Raw genomic sequence first — 17,490 nt, forward strand, 5'->3', positions numbered from 1 at the left:
TAGATAGATAGATAGATAGATAGATAGATATGAGATGATAGATAGATAGATAGATAGATATGAGATGATAGATAGATAGATAGATAGATAGATAGATAGATATGAGATGATAGATAGATAGATAGATAGATAGATAGATAGATAGATAGATAGATAGATAGATAGATAGATAGATAGATAGAGAGACATGAGATAGATAGATTAGGAGATAGATAGATAGATAGATAGATAGATAGATAGATAGATATGAGATAGATAGATAGATAGATAGATAGATAGATAGATAGATATGAGATAGATAGATAGATAGATAGATAGATAGATAGATATGAGATAGATAGATAGATAGATAGATAGATAGATAGATAGATAGATAGATAGATAGATAGATAGATAGATAGATAGATAGATGTAGACGTTGTGTCATTTACCTTGCAGCGGGGGCTTTTCCGTATCATTTTCTTCATCACCTTCTACAATATGGAGACACTTTTACTGATACATCTTATAGATTGTTTTACTGAATACTGGACTCCAGAAACAACATAAATGATCTGGGAGGGGGAGAAGAGATGAGGACTGGGGGCCCCTCCATACACGGAGCCAGGGTCGGACTCGCCCTCCAGGATCCTCGGGTGGGCTCAGAAAGGTCTTGGAGACGACGACCCCATTTGGAGGTGACCTTGGAGGTGATCAGTGATAGAACAACTGCTCAATATTCCACATGAGGAATCTCTTACCTGATTGGTGACGAAATTCCGAAGTTAAATCCACAAATGTCTCGTCATCTGGAGCCGAATTTCCCGTCTCATCTTCTAGAAAAAAATAATAAAAAGTAGAAAAAGGAAAAGTGGAACCCCGACTCCGCCGCCAACGGGAAAGATTAATCAGACGGAGTAAGCGCTGGGGCCCCTCTTCATGGGACGGGTGCTGGCCGGGGGCAGGGCGTTGTATGCGCCGTCACACAGGGTCATGAGGTCAGCGTCTGCCAATGTGAAGAAGGGCCCGGCTCCAGTTACGTTGGAGAAGGGAACGGGACGTGCAATATAAAGGGGCCCGTTCCTTTCTCTAAATAAACAAGCGGCAGCGGTGGACGGGCCCCTTTTATTTTTTTTGGCCTGGCCCCTGGCGGGAGTAGCCCTGATGGCAGCCCTGTACATAGATACAATGGGAACATGCCGGAGCTGGTTACATTGGGGGCTTTGTAGTGGGGGGCTTCATAGTCTGGGGGCTTTGTAGTGGGGGGGCTTCATAGTCTGGGGGATTCGTAATAGGGGGCTTTGTAGTGGGGGGCTTCATAGTCTGGGGGATTCGTAATGGGGGGCTTTGTAGTGGGGGGCTTCATAGTCTGGGGGCTTCGTTGTGGGGGAGCTTCGTAGTGGGGGGCTTTGTAGTGGGGGGGCTTAATAGTCTGGGGGCTTCGTAGTGGGGGGCTTCGTAGTGGGGGAGCTTTGTAGTGGGGGGGCTTCGTAGTCTAGGGGCTTCGTAGTGGGGGGCTTCGTAGTGGGGGGGCTTCGTAGTGGGGGGGCTTCGTAGTGGGGGGCTTTGTAGTGGGGGGGCTTCATAGTCTAGGGGCTTCGTAGTGGGGGGCTTTCGTAGTGGGGGGGCTTCATAGTCTGGGGGCTTCATAGAGGGGGGCTTCGTAGTGGGGGGCTTTGTAGTGGGGGGCTTCATAGTGGGGGACTTTATTTTCAGTAGATTTCTTATTTCATGGCTCTGCGTCGGCCCCACCTGTTCTGGGACAATCATTTCTCACTTCTGTAGGGTACAGTTAGCAGAGATCTTACCTGACTGTTTCCGGTGTTTCACTGGAGCAACTTCTTCACTTTCTAAATTTCTCATTTCAGATCCTTTTCCCCAATTACAAATACAAAATAGATTTTAGATTCTAGAAAATTTCGGGGTAAAAAGATCCAATAGTGAAGATTAAACAGGTATAATTATGGGGTCACTCTCCTCTCTATATATAGTTATGGGGTTACTCTCCTCTCTGAATAATTATAGGGTCACTCTCCTCTCTCTATATAATTATGGGGTCACTCTCCTCTCTATATATATAGTTATGGGGTTACTCTCCTCTCTGAATAATGATAGGGTCACTCTCCTCTCTCTATATAATTATGAGGTCACTCTCCTCTCTATAATTATGGGGTCACTCTCCTCTCTCTATATAATTATGAGGTCACTCTCCTCTCTCTATAGTTATGGGGTCACTCTCCTCTCTCTATATAATTATGGGGCTACTCTCCTCTCTCTATAGTTATGGGGTCACTCTCCTCTCTCTATATAATTATGGGGTCACTCTCCTCTCTTTATTTATAATTATGGGGTCACTCTCCTCTCGATATAATTATGGGGTCACTCTCCTCTCGATATAATTATGGGGTCACTCTCCTCTCTATATAATTATGGGGTCACGCTTCTTTCTCCATAGTTATGGGGGTCACTCTCCTCTCTATATAATTATGGGGTCACTCTCCTCTCGATATAATTATGGGGTCACTCTCCTCTCTATATAATTATGCGGTCACTCTCCTCTCTATATAATTATGGGGTCACTCTCCTTTCTCTATATAATTATGGGGTCACTCTCCTCTCTCTATAGTTATGGGGTCACTCTCCTCTCTATAGTTATGAGGTCACTCTCCTCTCTATATAATTATGGGGTCACTCTCCTCTCTATATAATTATGGGGTCACGCTTCTTTCTCCATAGTTATGGGGGTCACTCTCCTCTCTATATAATTATGGGGTCACTCTCCTCTCGATATAATTATGGGGTCACTCTCCTCTCTATATAATTATGCGGTCACTCTCCTCTCTATATAATTATGGGGTCACTCTCCTTTCTCTATATAATTATGGGGTCACTCTCCTCTCTCTATAGTTATGGGGTCACTCTCCTCTCTCTATATAATTATGGGGCTACTCTCCTCTCTCTATAGTTATGGGGTCACTCTCCTCTCTCTATATAATTATGGGGTCACTCTCCTCTCTTTATTTATAATTATGGGGTCACTCTCCTCTCGATATAATTATGGGGTCACTCTCCTCTCGATATAATTATGGGGTCACTCTCCTCTCTATATAATTATGGGGTCACTCTCCTCTCTTTATTTATAATTATGGGGTCACTCTCCTCTCGATATAATTATGGGGTCACTCTCCTCTCTATATAATTATGGGGTCACTCTCCTCTCTATAATTATGGGGCCACTCTTCTCTCTATATATAGTTATGGGGGTCACTCTCCTCTCTATATAATTATGGGGTCACTCTCCTCTCTTTATTTATAATTATGGGGTCACTCTCCCCTCTATATATAGTTATGGGGTCACTCTCCTCTCTATATAATTATGGGGTCACTCTCCTCTATATATAATTATGGGGTCACTCTCCTCTCTATAGTTATGGGGTCACTCTCCTCTCTCCATATAATTATGGGGTCACTCTCCTCTATATAATTATGGGGTCACTCTCCTCTCTATAGTTATGGGGTCACTCTCCTCTCTATATAATTATGGGGTCACTCTCCTCTCTATATATAGTTATGGGGTCACTCTCCTCTCTATATAATTATGAGGTCACTCTCCTCTATATATAATAATGGGGTCACTCTCCTCTCTATATAATTATGGGGTCACTCTCCTCTCTTTATTTATAATTATGGGGTCACTCTCCTCTCTCTATATAATTATGGGGTCACTCTCCTCTCTATAATTATGGGGTCACTCTCCTCTCTCTATATAATTATGGGGTCACTCTCCTCTCTATATAATTATGGGGTCACTCTCCTCTCTCTATAGTTATGGGGTCACTCTCCTCTCTATAGTTATGGGGTCACTCTCCTCTCTCCATATAATTATGGGGTCACTCTCCTCTATATAATTATGGGGTCACTCTCCTCTCTATAGTTATGGGGTCACTCTCCTCTCTCCATATAATTATGGGGTCACTCTCTATATAATTATGGGGTCACTCTCCTCTCTATAGTTATGGGGTCGCTCTCCTCTCTATAGTTATGGGGTCACTCTCCTCTCTTTATATAATTATGGGGTCACTCTCCTCTCTATAGTTATGGGGTCACTCTCCTCTCTTTATATAATTATGGGGTCACTCTCCTCTTTATATAATTATGGGGTCACTCTCCTCTCTCTATATAATTATGGGGTCACTCTCCTCTCTATATATAATTATGGGGTCACTCTCCTCTCTCTATAGTTATGGGGTCACTCTCCTCTCTATATAATTATGAGGTCACTCTCCTCTCTATATAATTATGGGGTCACTCTCCTCTCTATATATAATTATGGGGTCACTCTCCTCTCTATATAATTATGGGGTCACTCTCCTCTGTATAATTATGGGGTCACTCTCCTCTCTATAGTTATGGGGTCACTCTCCTCTCTATAGTTATGGGGTCACTCTCCTCTATATATAATTATGGGGTCACTCTCCTCTCTATAGTTATGGGGTCACTCTCCTCTCTCTATATAATTATGGGGTCACTCTCCTCTCTATATAATTATGGGGTCACTCTCCTCTCTCTATATAATTATGGGGTCACTCTCCTCTCTTTATTTATAATTATGGGGTCACTCTCCTCTCGATATAATTATGGGGTCACTCTCCTCTCGATATAATTATGGGGTCACTCTCCTCTCTATATAATTATGGGGTCACTCTCCTCTCTTTATTTATAATTATGGGGTCACTCTCCTCTCGATATAATTATGGGGTCACTCTCCTCTCTATATAATTATGGGGTCACTCTCCTCTCTATAATTATGGGGCCACTCTTCTCTCTATATATAGTTATGGGGGTCACTCTCCTATCTATATAATTATGGGGTCACTCTCCTCTCTTTATTTATAATTATGGGGTCACTCTCCCCTCTATATATAGTTATGGGGTCACTCTCCTCTCTTTATATAATTATGGGGTCACTCTCCTCTCTATATAATTATGGGGTCACTCTCCTCTATATATAATTATGGGGTCACTCTCCTCTCTATAGTTATGGGGTCACTCTCCTCTCTCCATATAATTATGGGGTCACTCTCCTCTATATAATTATGGGGTCACTCTCCTCTCTATAGTTATGGGGTCACTCTCCTCTCTATATAATTATGGGGTCACTCTCCTCTCTATATATAGTTATGGGGTCACTCTCCTCTCTATATAATTATGGGGTCACTCTCCTCTCTCTATATAATTATGGGGTCACTCTCCTCTCTATATATAGTTATGGGGTCACTCTCCTCTCTATATAATTATGGGGTCACTCTCCTCTCTCTATATAATTATGGGGCTACTCTCCTCTCTATATAATTATGGGGTCACTCTCCTCTCTATATAATTATGGGGTCACTCTACTCTCTTTATTTATAATTATGGGGTCACTCTCCTCTCTCTATATAATTATGGGGTCACTCTCCTCTCTATAATTATGGGGTCACTCTCCTCTCTCTATATAATTATGGGGTCACTCTCCTCTCTATATAATTATGGGGTCACTCTCCTCTCTCTATAGTTATGGGGTCACTCTCCTCTCTATAGTTATGGGGTCACTCTCCTCTCTCCATATAATTATGGGGTCACTCTCCTCTATATAATTATGGGGTCACTCTCCTCTCTATAGTTATGGGGTCACTCTCCTCTCTATAGTTATGGGGTCACTCTCCTCTCTCCATATAATTATGGGGTCACTCTCTATATAATTATGGGGTCACTCTCCTCTCTATAGTTATGGGGTCACTCTCCTCTCTATAGTTATGGGGTCACTCTCCTCTCTTTATATAATTATGGGGTCACTCTCCTCTCTATAGTTATGGGGTCACTCTCCTCTCTATAGTTATGGGGTCACTCTCCTCTCTCTATATAATTATGGGGTCACTCTCCTCTCTATATATAATTATGGGGTCACTCTCCTCTCTCTATAGTTATGGGGTCACTCTCCTCTCTATATAATTATGAAGTCACTCTCCTCTCTATATAATTATGGGGTCACTCTCCTCTCTATATATAATTATGAGGTCACTCTTCTCTCTATATATAATTATGGGGTCACTCTCCTCTCTCTATATAATTATGGGGTCACTCTTCTCTCTATATATAATTATGGGGTCACTCTCCTCTCTCTATAGTTATGGGGTCACTATCCTCTCTATATAATTATGGGGTCACTCTCCTCTCTATATAATTATGAGGTCAGTCTCCTCTCTCTATATAATTATGGGGTCACTCTCCTCTCTATATATAGTTATGGGGTCACTCTCCTCTCTATATAATTATGAGGTCACTCTCCTCTCTATATAATTATGGGGTCACTCTCCTCTCTATATATAATTATGGGGTCACTCTCCTCTCTATATAATTATGGGGTCACTCTCCTCTGTATAATTATGGGGTCACTCTCCTCTCTATAGTTATGGGGTCACTCTCCTCTCTATAGTTATGGGGTCACTCTCCTCTATATATAATTATGGGGTCACTCTCCTCTCTATAGTTATGGGGTCACTCTCCTCTCTCTATATAATTATGGGGTCACTCTCCTCTCTATATAATTATGGGGTCACTCTCCTCTCTTTATTTATAATTATGGGGTCACTCTCCTCTCTCTATATAATTATGGGGTCACTCTCCTCTCTATAATTATGGGGTCACTCTCCTCTCTCTATATAATTATGGGGTCACTCTCCTCTCTATATAATTATGGGGTCACTCTCCTCTCTCTATAGTTATGGGGTCACTCTCCTCTCTATAGTTATGGGGTCACTCTCCTCTCTCCATATAATTATGGGGTCACTCTCCTCTATATAATTATGGGGTCACTCTCCTCTCTATAGTTATGGGGTCACTCTCCTCTCTATAGTTATGGGGTCACTCTCCTCTCTCCATATAATTATGGGGTCACTCTCTATATAATTATGGGGTCACTCTCCTCTCTTTATTTATAATTATGGGGTCACTCTCCTCTCTCTATATAATTATGGGGTCACTCTCCTCTCTATATAATTATGGGGTCACTCTCCTCTCTCTATAGTTATGGGGTCACTCTCCTCTCTATAGTTATGGGGTCACTCTCCTCTCTCCATATAATTATGGGGTCACTCTCCTCTATATAATTATGGGGTCACTCTTCTCTCTATAGTTATGGGGTCACTCTCCTCTCTATAGTTATGGGGTCACTCTCCTCTCGATATAATTATGGGGTCACTCTCCTCTCGATATAATTATGGGGTCACTCTCCTCTCTATATAATTATGGGGTCACGCTTCTTTCTCCATAGTTATGGGGGTCACTCTCCTCTCTATATAATTATGGGGTCACTCTCCTCTCGATATAATTATGGGGTCACTCTCCTCTCTATATAATTATGCGGTCACTCTCCTCTCTATATAATTATGGGGTCACTCTCCTTTCTCTATATAATTATGGGGTCACTCTCCTCTCTCTATAGTTATGGGGTCACTCTCCTCTCTATAGTTATGAGGTCACTCTCCTCTCTATATAATTATGGGGTCACTCTCCTCTCTATATAATTATGGGGTCACGCTTCTTTCTCCATAGTTATGGGGGTCACTCTCCTCTCTATATAATTATGGGGTCACTCTCCTCTCGATATAATTATGGGGTCACTCTCCTCTCTATATAATTATGCGGTCACTCTCCTCTCTATATAATTATGGGGTCACTCTCCTTTCTCTATATAATTATGGGGTCACTCTCCTCTCTCTATAGTTATGGGGTCACTCTCCTCTCTCTATATAATTATGGGGCTACTCTCCTCTCTCTATAGTTATGGGGTCACTCTCCTCTCTCTATATAATTATGGGGTCACTCTCCTCTCTTTATTTATAATTATGGGGTCACTCTCCTCTCGATATAATTATGGGGTCACTCTCCTCTCGATATAATTATGGGGTAACTCTCCTCTCTATATAATTATGGGGTCACTCTCCTCTCTTTATTTATAATTATGGGGTCACTCTCCTCTCGATATAATTATGGGGTCACTCTCCTCTCTATATAATTATGGGGTCACTCTCCTCTCTATAATTATGGGGCCACTCTTCTCTCTATATATAGTTATGGGGGTCACTCTCCTCTCTATATAATTATGGGGTCACTCTCCTCTCTTTATTTATAATTATGGGGTCACTCTCCCCTCTATATATAGTTATGGGGTCACTCTCCTCTCTATATAATTATGGGGTCACTCTCCTCTATATATAATTATGGGGTCACTCTCCTCTCTATAGTTATGGGGTCACTCTCCTCTCTCCATATAATTATGGGGTCACTCTCCTCTATATAATTATGGGGTCACTCTCCTCTCTATAGTTATGGGGTCACTCTCCTCTCTATATAATTATGGGGTCACTCTCCTCTCTATATATAGTTATGGGGTCACTCTCCTCTCTATATAATTATGAGGTCACTCTCCTCTATATATAATAATGGGGTCACTCTCCTCTCTATATAATTATGGGGTCACTCTCCTCTCTTTATTTATAATTATGGGGTCACTCTCCTCTCTCTATATAATTATGGGGTCACTCTCCTCTCTATAATTATGGGGTCACTCTCCTCTCTCTATATAATTATGGGGTCACTCTCCTCTCTATATAATTATGGGGTCACTCTCCTCTCTCTATAGTTATGGGGTCACTCTCCTCTCTATAGTTATGGGGTCACTCTCCTCTCTCCATATAATTATGGGGTCACTCTCCTCTATATAATTATGGGGTCACTCTCCTCTCTATAGTTATGGGGTCACTCTCCTCTCTCCATATAATTATGGGGTCACTCTCTATATAATTATGGGGTCACTCTCCTCTCTATAGTTATGGGGTCACTCTCCTCTCTTTATATAATTATGGGGTCACTCTCCTCTCTATAGTTATGGGGTCACTCTCCTCTCTATAGTTATGGGGTCACTCTCCTCTCTTTATATAATTATGGGGTCACTCTCCTCTTTATATAATTATGGGGTCACTCTCCTCTCTCTATATAATTATGGGGTCACTCTCCTCTCTATATATAATTATGGGGTCACTCTCCTCTCTCTATAGTTATGGGGTCACTCTCCTCTCTATATAATTATGAGGTCACTCTCCTCTCTATATAATTATGCGGTCACTCTCCTCTCTATATATAATTATGGGGTCACTCTCCTCTCTATATAATTATGGGGTCACTCTCCTCTGTATAATTATGGGGTCACTCTCCTCTCTATAGTTATGGGGTCACTCTCCTCTCTATAGTTATGGGGTCACTCTCCTCTATATATAATTATGGGGTCACTCTCCTCTCTATAGTTATGGGGTCACTCTCCTCTCTCTATATAATTATGGGGTCACTCTCCTCTCTATATAATTATGGGGTCACTCTCCTCTCTCTATATAATTATGGGGTCACTCTCCTCTCTTTATTTATAATTATGGGGTCACTCTCCTCTCGATATAATTATGGGGTCACTCTCCTCTCGATATAATTATGGGGTCACTCTCCTCTCTATATAATTATGGGGTCACTCTCCTCTCTTTATTTATAATTATGGGGTCACTCTCCTCTCGATATAATTATGGGGTCACTCTCCTCTCTATATAATTATGGGGTCACTCTCCTCTCTATAATTATGGGGCCACTCTTCTCTCTATATATAGTTATGGGGGTCACTCTCCTATCTATATAATTATGGGGTCACTCTCCTCTCTTTATTTATAATTATGGGGTCACTCTCCCCTCTATATATAGTTATGGGGTCACTCTCCTCTCTTTATATAATTATGGGGTCACTCTCCTCTCTATATAATTATGGGGTCACTCTCCTCTATATATAATTATGGGGTCACTCTCCTCTCTATAGTTATGGGGTCACTCTCCTCTCTCCATATAATTATGGGGTCACTCTCCTCTATATAATTATGGGGTCACTCTCCTCTCTATAGTTATGGGGTCACTCTCCTCTCTATATAATTATGGGGTCACTCTCCTCTCTATATATAGTTATGGGGTCACTCTCCTCTCTATATAATTATGGGGTCACTCTCCTCTCTCTATATAATTATGGGGTCACTCTCCTCTCTATATATAGTTATGGGGTCACTCTCCTCTCTATATAATTATGGGGTCACTCTCCTCTCTCTATATAATTATGGGGCTACTCTCCTCTCTATATAATTATGGGGTCACTCTCCTCTCTATATAATTATGGGGTCACTCTACTCTCTTTATTTATAATTATGGGGTCACTCTCCTCTCTCTATATAATTATGGGGTCACTCTCCTCTCTATAATTATGGGGTCACTCTCCTCTCTCTATATAATTATGGGGTCACTCTCCTCTCTATATAATTATGGGGTCACTCTCCTCTCTCTATAGTTATGGGGTCACTCTCCTCTCTATAGTTATGGGGTCACTCTCCTCTCTCCATATAATTATGGGGTCACTCTCCTCTATATAATTATGGGGTCACTCTCCTCTCTATAGTTATGGGGTCACTCTCCTCTCTATAGTTATGGGGTCACTCTCCTCTCTCCATATAATTATGGGGTCACTCTCTATATAATTATGGGGTCACTCTCCTCTCTATAGTTATGGGGTCACTCTCCTCTCTATAGTTATGGGGTCACTCTCCTCTCTTTATATAATTATGGGGTCACTCTCCTCTCTATAGTTATGGGGTCACTCTCCTCTCTATAGTTATGGGGTCACTCTCCTCTCTCTATATAATTATGGGGTCACTCTCCTCTCTATATATAATTATGGGGTCACTCTCCTCTCTCTATAGTTATGGGGTCACTCTCCTCTCTATATAATTATGAAGTCACTCTCCTCTCTATATAATTATGGGGTCACTCTCCTCTCTATATATAATTATGAGGTCACTCTTCTCTCTATATATAATTATGGGGTCACTCTCCTCTCTCTATATAATTATGGGGTCACTCTTCTCTCTATATATAATTATGGGGTCACTCTCCTCTCTCTATAGTTATGGGGTCACTATCCTCTCTATATAATTATGGGGTCACTCTCCTCTCTATATAATTATGAGGTCAGTCTCCTCTCTCTATATAATTATGGGGTCACTCTCCTCTCTATATATAGTTATGGGGTCACTCTCCTCTCTATATAATTATGAGGTCACTCTCCTCTCTATATAATTATGGGGTCACTCTCCTCTCTATATATAATTATGGGGTCACTCTCCTCTCTATATAATTATGGGGTCACTCTCCTCTGTATAATTATGGGGTCACTCTCCTCTCTATAGTTATGGGGTCACTCTCCTCTCTATAGTTATGGGGTCACTCTCCTCTATATATAATTATGGGGTCACTCTCCTCTCTATATAATTATGGGGTCACTCTCCTCTCTATATATAGTTATGGGGTCTCTCTCCTCTCTATATAATTATGGGGTCACTCTTCTCTCTATATATAATTATGGGGTCACTCTCCTCTCTCTATAGTTATGGGGTCACTCTCCTCTCTATATAATTATGGGGTTACTCTCCTCTCTATATAATTATGAGGTCAGTCTCCTCTCTCTATATAATTATGGGGTCACTCTCCTCTCTATATATAGTTATGGGGTCACTCTCCTCTCTATATAATTATGAGGTCACTCTCCTCTCTATATAATTATGGGGTCACTCTCCTCTCTATATATAATTATGGGGTCACTCTCCTCTCTATATAATTATGGGGTCACTCTCCTCTGTATAATTATGGGGTCACTCTCCTCTCTATAGTTATGGGGTCACTCTCCTCTCTATAGTTATGGGGTCACTCTCCTCTCTATATATAATTATGAGGTCACTCTCCTCTCTATATAATTATGGGGTCACTCTCCTCTCTATAGTTATGGGGTCACTCTCCTCTCTATAGTTATGGGGTCACTCTCCTCTATATATAATTATGGGGTCACTCTCCTCTCTATAGTTATGGGGTCACTCTCCTCTCTCTATATAATTATGGGGTCACTCTACTCTCTATATAATTATGGGGTCACTCTCCTCTCTATATAATTATGGGGTCACTCTCCTCTGTATAATTATGGGGTCACTCTCCTCTCTATAGTTATGGGGTCACTCTCCTCTCTATAGTTATGGGGTCACTCTCCTCTCTATATAATTATGGGGTCACTCTCCTCTCTCTATATAATTATGGGGTCACTCTCCTCTCTATATAATTATGGGGTCACTCTCCTCTCTATATATAATTATGAGGTCACTCTCCTCTCTATATAATTATGGGGTCACTCTCCTCTCTATATAATTATGAGGTCACTCTCCTCTCTATATAATTATGGGGTCACTCTCCTCTCTATATAATTATGGGGTCACTCTCCTCTCTATATATAATTATGGGGTCACTCTCCTCTCTCTATATAACTATGGGGTCTCTCTCCTCTTATATATAATTATGGGGTCACTCTCCTCTCTATAGTTAGGGGGTCACTCTCCCTCTCTATATATTTATGGGGTCACTCTCCTCTCTCTATATAATTATGGGGTCACTCTCCTCTCTATATAATTATGGGGTCACTCTCCTCTCTATATAATTATGGGGTCACTCTCCTCTCTGTATATAATTATGGGGGTACTCTCCTCTCTATATAATTATGGGGTCACTCTCCTCTCGATATAATTATGGGGTCACTCTCCTCTCTATATAATTATGGGGTTACTCTCCTCTCTATATATAACTATGGGGTCTCTCTCCTCTTATATATAATTATGGGGTCACTCTCCACTCTATATAATTATGGGGTCACTCTCCTCTATATATAACTATGGGGTCACTCTCCTCTATATATAATTATGGGGTCACTCTCCTCTATATATAGTTGTGGGGTCTCTCTCCTCTCTATATAATTATGGGGTCACTCTCCTCTATATATAATTATGGGGTCACTCTCCTCTATATATAGTTGTGGGGTCTCTCTCCTCTCTATATAATTATGGGGTCACTCTCCTCTCTATATAATTATGGGGTCACTCTCCTCTCTATATAATTATGGGGTCACTCTCCTCTCTATATAATTATGGGGTCACTCTCCTCTCTATATAATTATGGGGTCACTCTCCTCTCTATATATAGTTATGGGGTCACTCTTCTCTCTATATAATTATGGGGTCACTCTCCTCTCTATATATAGTTATGGGGTCACTCTCCTCTATATATAACTATGGGGTCACTCTCCTCTATATATAATTATGGGGTCACTCTCCTCTCTATATATAGTTATGGGGTCACTCTCCTCTCTATATAATTATGGGGTCACTCTCCTCTCTTTATTTATAATTATGGGGTCACTCTCCTCTCGATATAATTATGGGGTCACTCTCCTCTCGATATAATTATGGGGTCACTCTCCTCTCTATATAATTATGGGGTCACTCTCCTCTATATATAACTATGGGGTCTCTCTCCTCTTATATATAATTATGGGGTCACTCTCCTCTATATATAACTATGGGGTCACTCTCCTCTATATATAACTATGGGGTCACTCTCCTCTATATATAACTATGGGGTCACTCTCCTCTATATATAGTTATGGGGTCACTCTCCTCTATATATAGTTGTGGGCTCTCTCTCCTCTCTATATAACTATGGGGTCACTCTCCTCTCTCTATAGTTATGGGGTCACTCTCCTCTCTATATAATTATGGGGTCACTCTCCTCTCTATATAATTATGGGGTCACTCTCCTCTCTATATAATTATGGGGTCACTCTCCTCTCTATATATAGTTATGGGGTCACTCTCCTCTATATATAACTATGGGGTCACTCTTCTCTCTATATAATTATGGGGTCACTCTCCTCTCTATATAATTATGGGGTCACTCTCCTCTCTATATATAGTTATGGGGTCACTCTCCTCTCTATATAATTATGGGGTCACTCTTCTCTCTATATAATTATGGGGTCACTCCTCTCTCTATATAATTATGGGGTCACTCTCCTCTATATATAGTTATGGGGTCACTCTCCTCTCTATATAATTATGGGGTCACTCTCCTCTCTATATTTAATTATGGGGTCACTCTTCTCTCTATATAATTATGGGGTCACTCCTCTCTCTATATAATTATGGGGTCACTCTCCTCTATATATAGTTATGGGGTCACTCTCCTCTCTATATAATTATGGGGTCACTCTCCTCTATATATAACTATGGGGTTAGTTTCCTCTTATATATAATTATGGGGTCACGCTTCTTTCTCCATAGTTATGGGGTCACTCTCCTCTCTATATAATTATGGGGTCACTCTCCTCTATATATAGTTATGGGGTCACTCTTCTCTCTATATAATTATGGGGTCACTCTCCTCTATATATAGTTATGGGGTCACTCTTCTCTCTATATAATTATGGGGTTACTCTCCTCTCTATATATAATTATGGGGTTACTCTCCTCTCTATATAATTATGGGGTCACTCTCCTCTATATATAATTATGGGGTCACTCTCCTCTCTATAGTTATGGGGTCACTCTCCTCTCTATATAATTATGGGGTCACTCTCCTCTATATATAACTATGGGGTTAGTCTCCTCTTCTATATAATTATGGGGTCACTCTCCTCTATATATAGTTATGGGGTCTCTCTCCTCTATATATAGTTATGGGGTCACTCTTCTCTCTATATAATTATGGGGTTACTCTCCTCTCTATATAATTATGGGGTCACTCTCCTCTCTATATAATTATGGGGTCACTCTCCTCTCTATATAATTATGGGGTCACTCTCCTCTATATATAACTATGGGGTTAGTCTCCTCTTCTATATAGTTATGGGGTCACTCTCCTCTATATATAGTTATGGGGTCTCTCTCCTCTATATATAGTTATGGGGTCACTCTCCTCTCTATATAATTATGGGGTCACTCTCCTCTCTATATAATTATGGGGTCACTCTCCTCTATATATAACTATGGGGTCACTCTCCTCTCTATATAATTATGGGGTCACTCTCCTCTATATATAACTATGGGGTTAGTCTCCTCTTCTATATAATTATGGGGTCACTCTCCTCTATATATAACTATGGGGTTAGTCTCCTCTTCTATATAATTATGGGGTCACTCTCCTCTATATATAGTTATGGGGTCTCTCTCCTCTATATATAGTTATGGGGTCACTCTCCTCTCTATATAATTATGGGGTCACTCTCCTCTATATATAATTATGGGGTCACTCTCCTCTCTATAGTTATGGGGTCACTCTCCTCTCTATATAATTATGGGGTCACTCTCCTCTATATATAACTATGGGGTTAGTCTCCTCTTCTATATAGTTATGGGGTCACTCTCCTCTATATATAGTTATGGGGTCTCTCTCCTCTATATATAGTTATGGGGTCACTCTTCTCTCTATATAATTATGGGGTCACTCTCCTCTCTATATAATTATGGGGTCACTCTCCTCTATATATAACTATGGGGTTAGTCTCCTCTTCTATATAATTATGGGGTCACTCTCCTCTATATATAACTATGGGGTTAGTCTCCTCTTCTATATAATTATGGGGTCACTCTCCTCTCTATATAATTATGGGGTCACTCTCCTCTATATATAACTATGGGGTTAGTCTCCTCTTCTATATAGTTATGGGGTCACTCTCCTCTATATATAGTTATGGGGTCTCTCTCCTCTATATATAGTTATGGGGTCACTCTTCTCTCTATATAATTATGGGGTCACTCTCCTCTCTATATAATTATGGGGTCACTCTACTCTATATATAACTATGGGGTTAGTCTCCTCTTCTATATAATTATGGGGTCACTCTCCTCTATATATAACTATGGGGTTAGTCTCCTCTTCTATATAGTTATGGGGTCACTCTTCTCTCTATATAATTATGGGGTCACTCTCCTCTCTATATATAGTTATGGGGTCACTCTTCTCTCTATATAATTATGGGGTCACTCTCCTCTCTATATATAATTATGGGGTCACTCTTCTCTCTATATAATTATGGGGTCACTCTCCTCTATATATAACTATGGGGTTAGTCTCCTCTTATATATAATTATGGGGTCACTCTTCTCTCTATATAATTATGGGGTCACTCTCCTCTATATATAACTATGGGGTCACTCTCCTCTCTATATAATTATGGGGTCACTCTCCTCTCTATATATAATTATGGGGTCACTCTTCTCTCTATATAATTATGCGGTCACTCTCCTCTCTATATAATTATGGGGTCACTCTTCTCTCTATATAACTATGGGGTCACTCTCCTCTTATATATAATTATGGGGTCACGCTTCTTTCTCCATAGTTATGGGGTCACTCACCTCTCTTTAGATCCTTTTCTGCCGTCATTGTCGTTATGAATTGTCTCGTATATTCGCAGTTATTTTTCTTTGCTCTATTTTTACTTTCAGTTTCTCTTTTAGTCAGTGAAAAGTTCAACAACAGAAATGGGGCAGGGAGGGGAAGGAAGAGGGCAGGGAGAGGACAGGGAGGGGGCAAGGAGAGGGCAGGGAGGGGACAGTGAGGGGGCAAGGAGGAGGCAGGGAGAGGGCAGGGAGAGGACAGGGAGGGGTAGGGAAAGGGCAGGGAGAGGACAGGGAGGGGGCAAGGAGGAGGCAGGGAGAGGGCAGGGAGAGGACAGGGAGGGGTAGGGAAAGGGCAGGGAGAGGACAGGGAGGGGGCAAGGAGGAGGCAGGGAGGGGGCAGGGAGAGGACAGGGAGGGGTAGGGAATGGGCAGGGAGAGGTCAGGGAGGGGAAGGAAGAGGGCAGGGAGAGGACAGGGAGGGGTAGGGAAAGGGCAGGGAGAGGACAGGGAGGGGGCAAGGAGGAGGCAGGGAGGGGGCAGGGAGAGGACAGGGAGGGATAGGGAATGGGCAGGGAGAGGACAGGGAGGGGAAGGAAGAGGGCAGGGAGAGGACAGGGGAGGACAGGGAGGGGGCAGGGAGAGGACAGGGGAGGACAGGGAGGGGGCAGGGAGAGGACAGGGGAGGACAGGGAGGGGGCAGGGAGAGGACAGGGGAGGACAGGGAGGGGGCAGGGAGAGGACAGGGGAGGACAGGGAGGGGGCAGGGAGAGGACAGGGGAGGACAGGGTGGGGGCAGGGAGAGTACAGGGTGGGGGCAGGGAGAGGGCAGGGAGGGGGCAGGGAGAGGACAGTGAGGGGAAGGAAGAGGGCAGCGATAGGGCAGGGAGAGGACAGTGAGGGGGCAGGGAGAGGACAGGGAGGGGGCAAGGAGAAGGCAGGGAGTGGGCAGGGAGGGGGCAGGGAGAGGACAGTGAGGGGTCAGGGAGAGGACAGTGAGGGGGCAGGGAGAGGACAGTGAGGGGGCAAGGAGAGGGCAGGGAGGGGGCAGGGAGAGGACAGGGAGGGGTAGGGAGAGGGCAGGGAGGGGGCAGGGAGAGGACAGTGAGGGGGCAGGGAGGGGGCAGGGAAATTGCAGGGAGGGGGCAGGGAGAGGGCAGGGAGGGGGCAGGGAGAGGAC

The 17,490-nt window shown here is 42.3% G+C and overlaps 1 long non-coding RNA gene across 1 annotated transcript; it reads right to left on the reverse strand.

Annotated features, from left to right (window-relative positions):
- Positions 1–429: 429 nt before the first annotated feature.
- LOC142701546 (uncharacterized) lies at positions 430–16,803 on the reverse strand. The gene is made up of 4 exons (XR_012866895.1): positions 16,329–16,803; positions 1,788–1,850; positions 741–815; positions 430–473 (listed from the first exon to the last, which is right to left on the reverse strand). It is a non-coding gene; the product is annotated as an uncharacterized LOC142701546 (long non-coding RNA).
- Positions 16,804–17,490: the final 687 nt, after the last annotated feature.

The sequence above is a fragment of the Rhinoderma darwinii genome, unplaced genomic scaffold (genome assembly GCF_050947455.1).
Source record: "Rhinoderma darwinii isolate aRhiDar2 unplaced genomic scaffold, aRhiDar2.hap1 Scaffold_2113, whole genome shotgun sequence".
Taxonomy (NCBI): domain Eukaryota; kingdom Metazoa; phylum Chordata; class Amphibia; order Anura; family Rhinodermatidae; genus Rhinoderma; species Rhinoderma darwinii.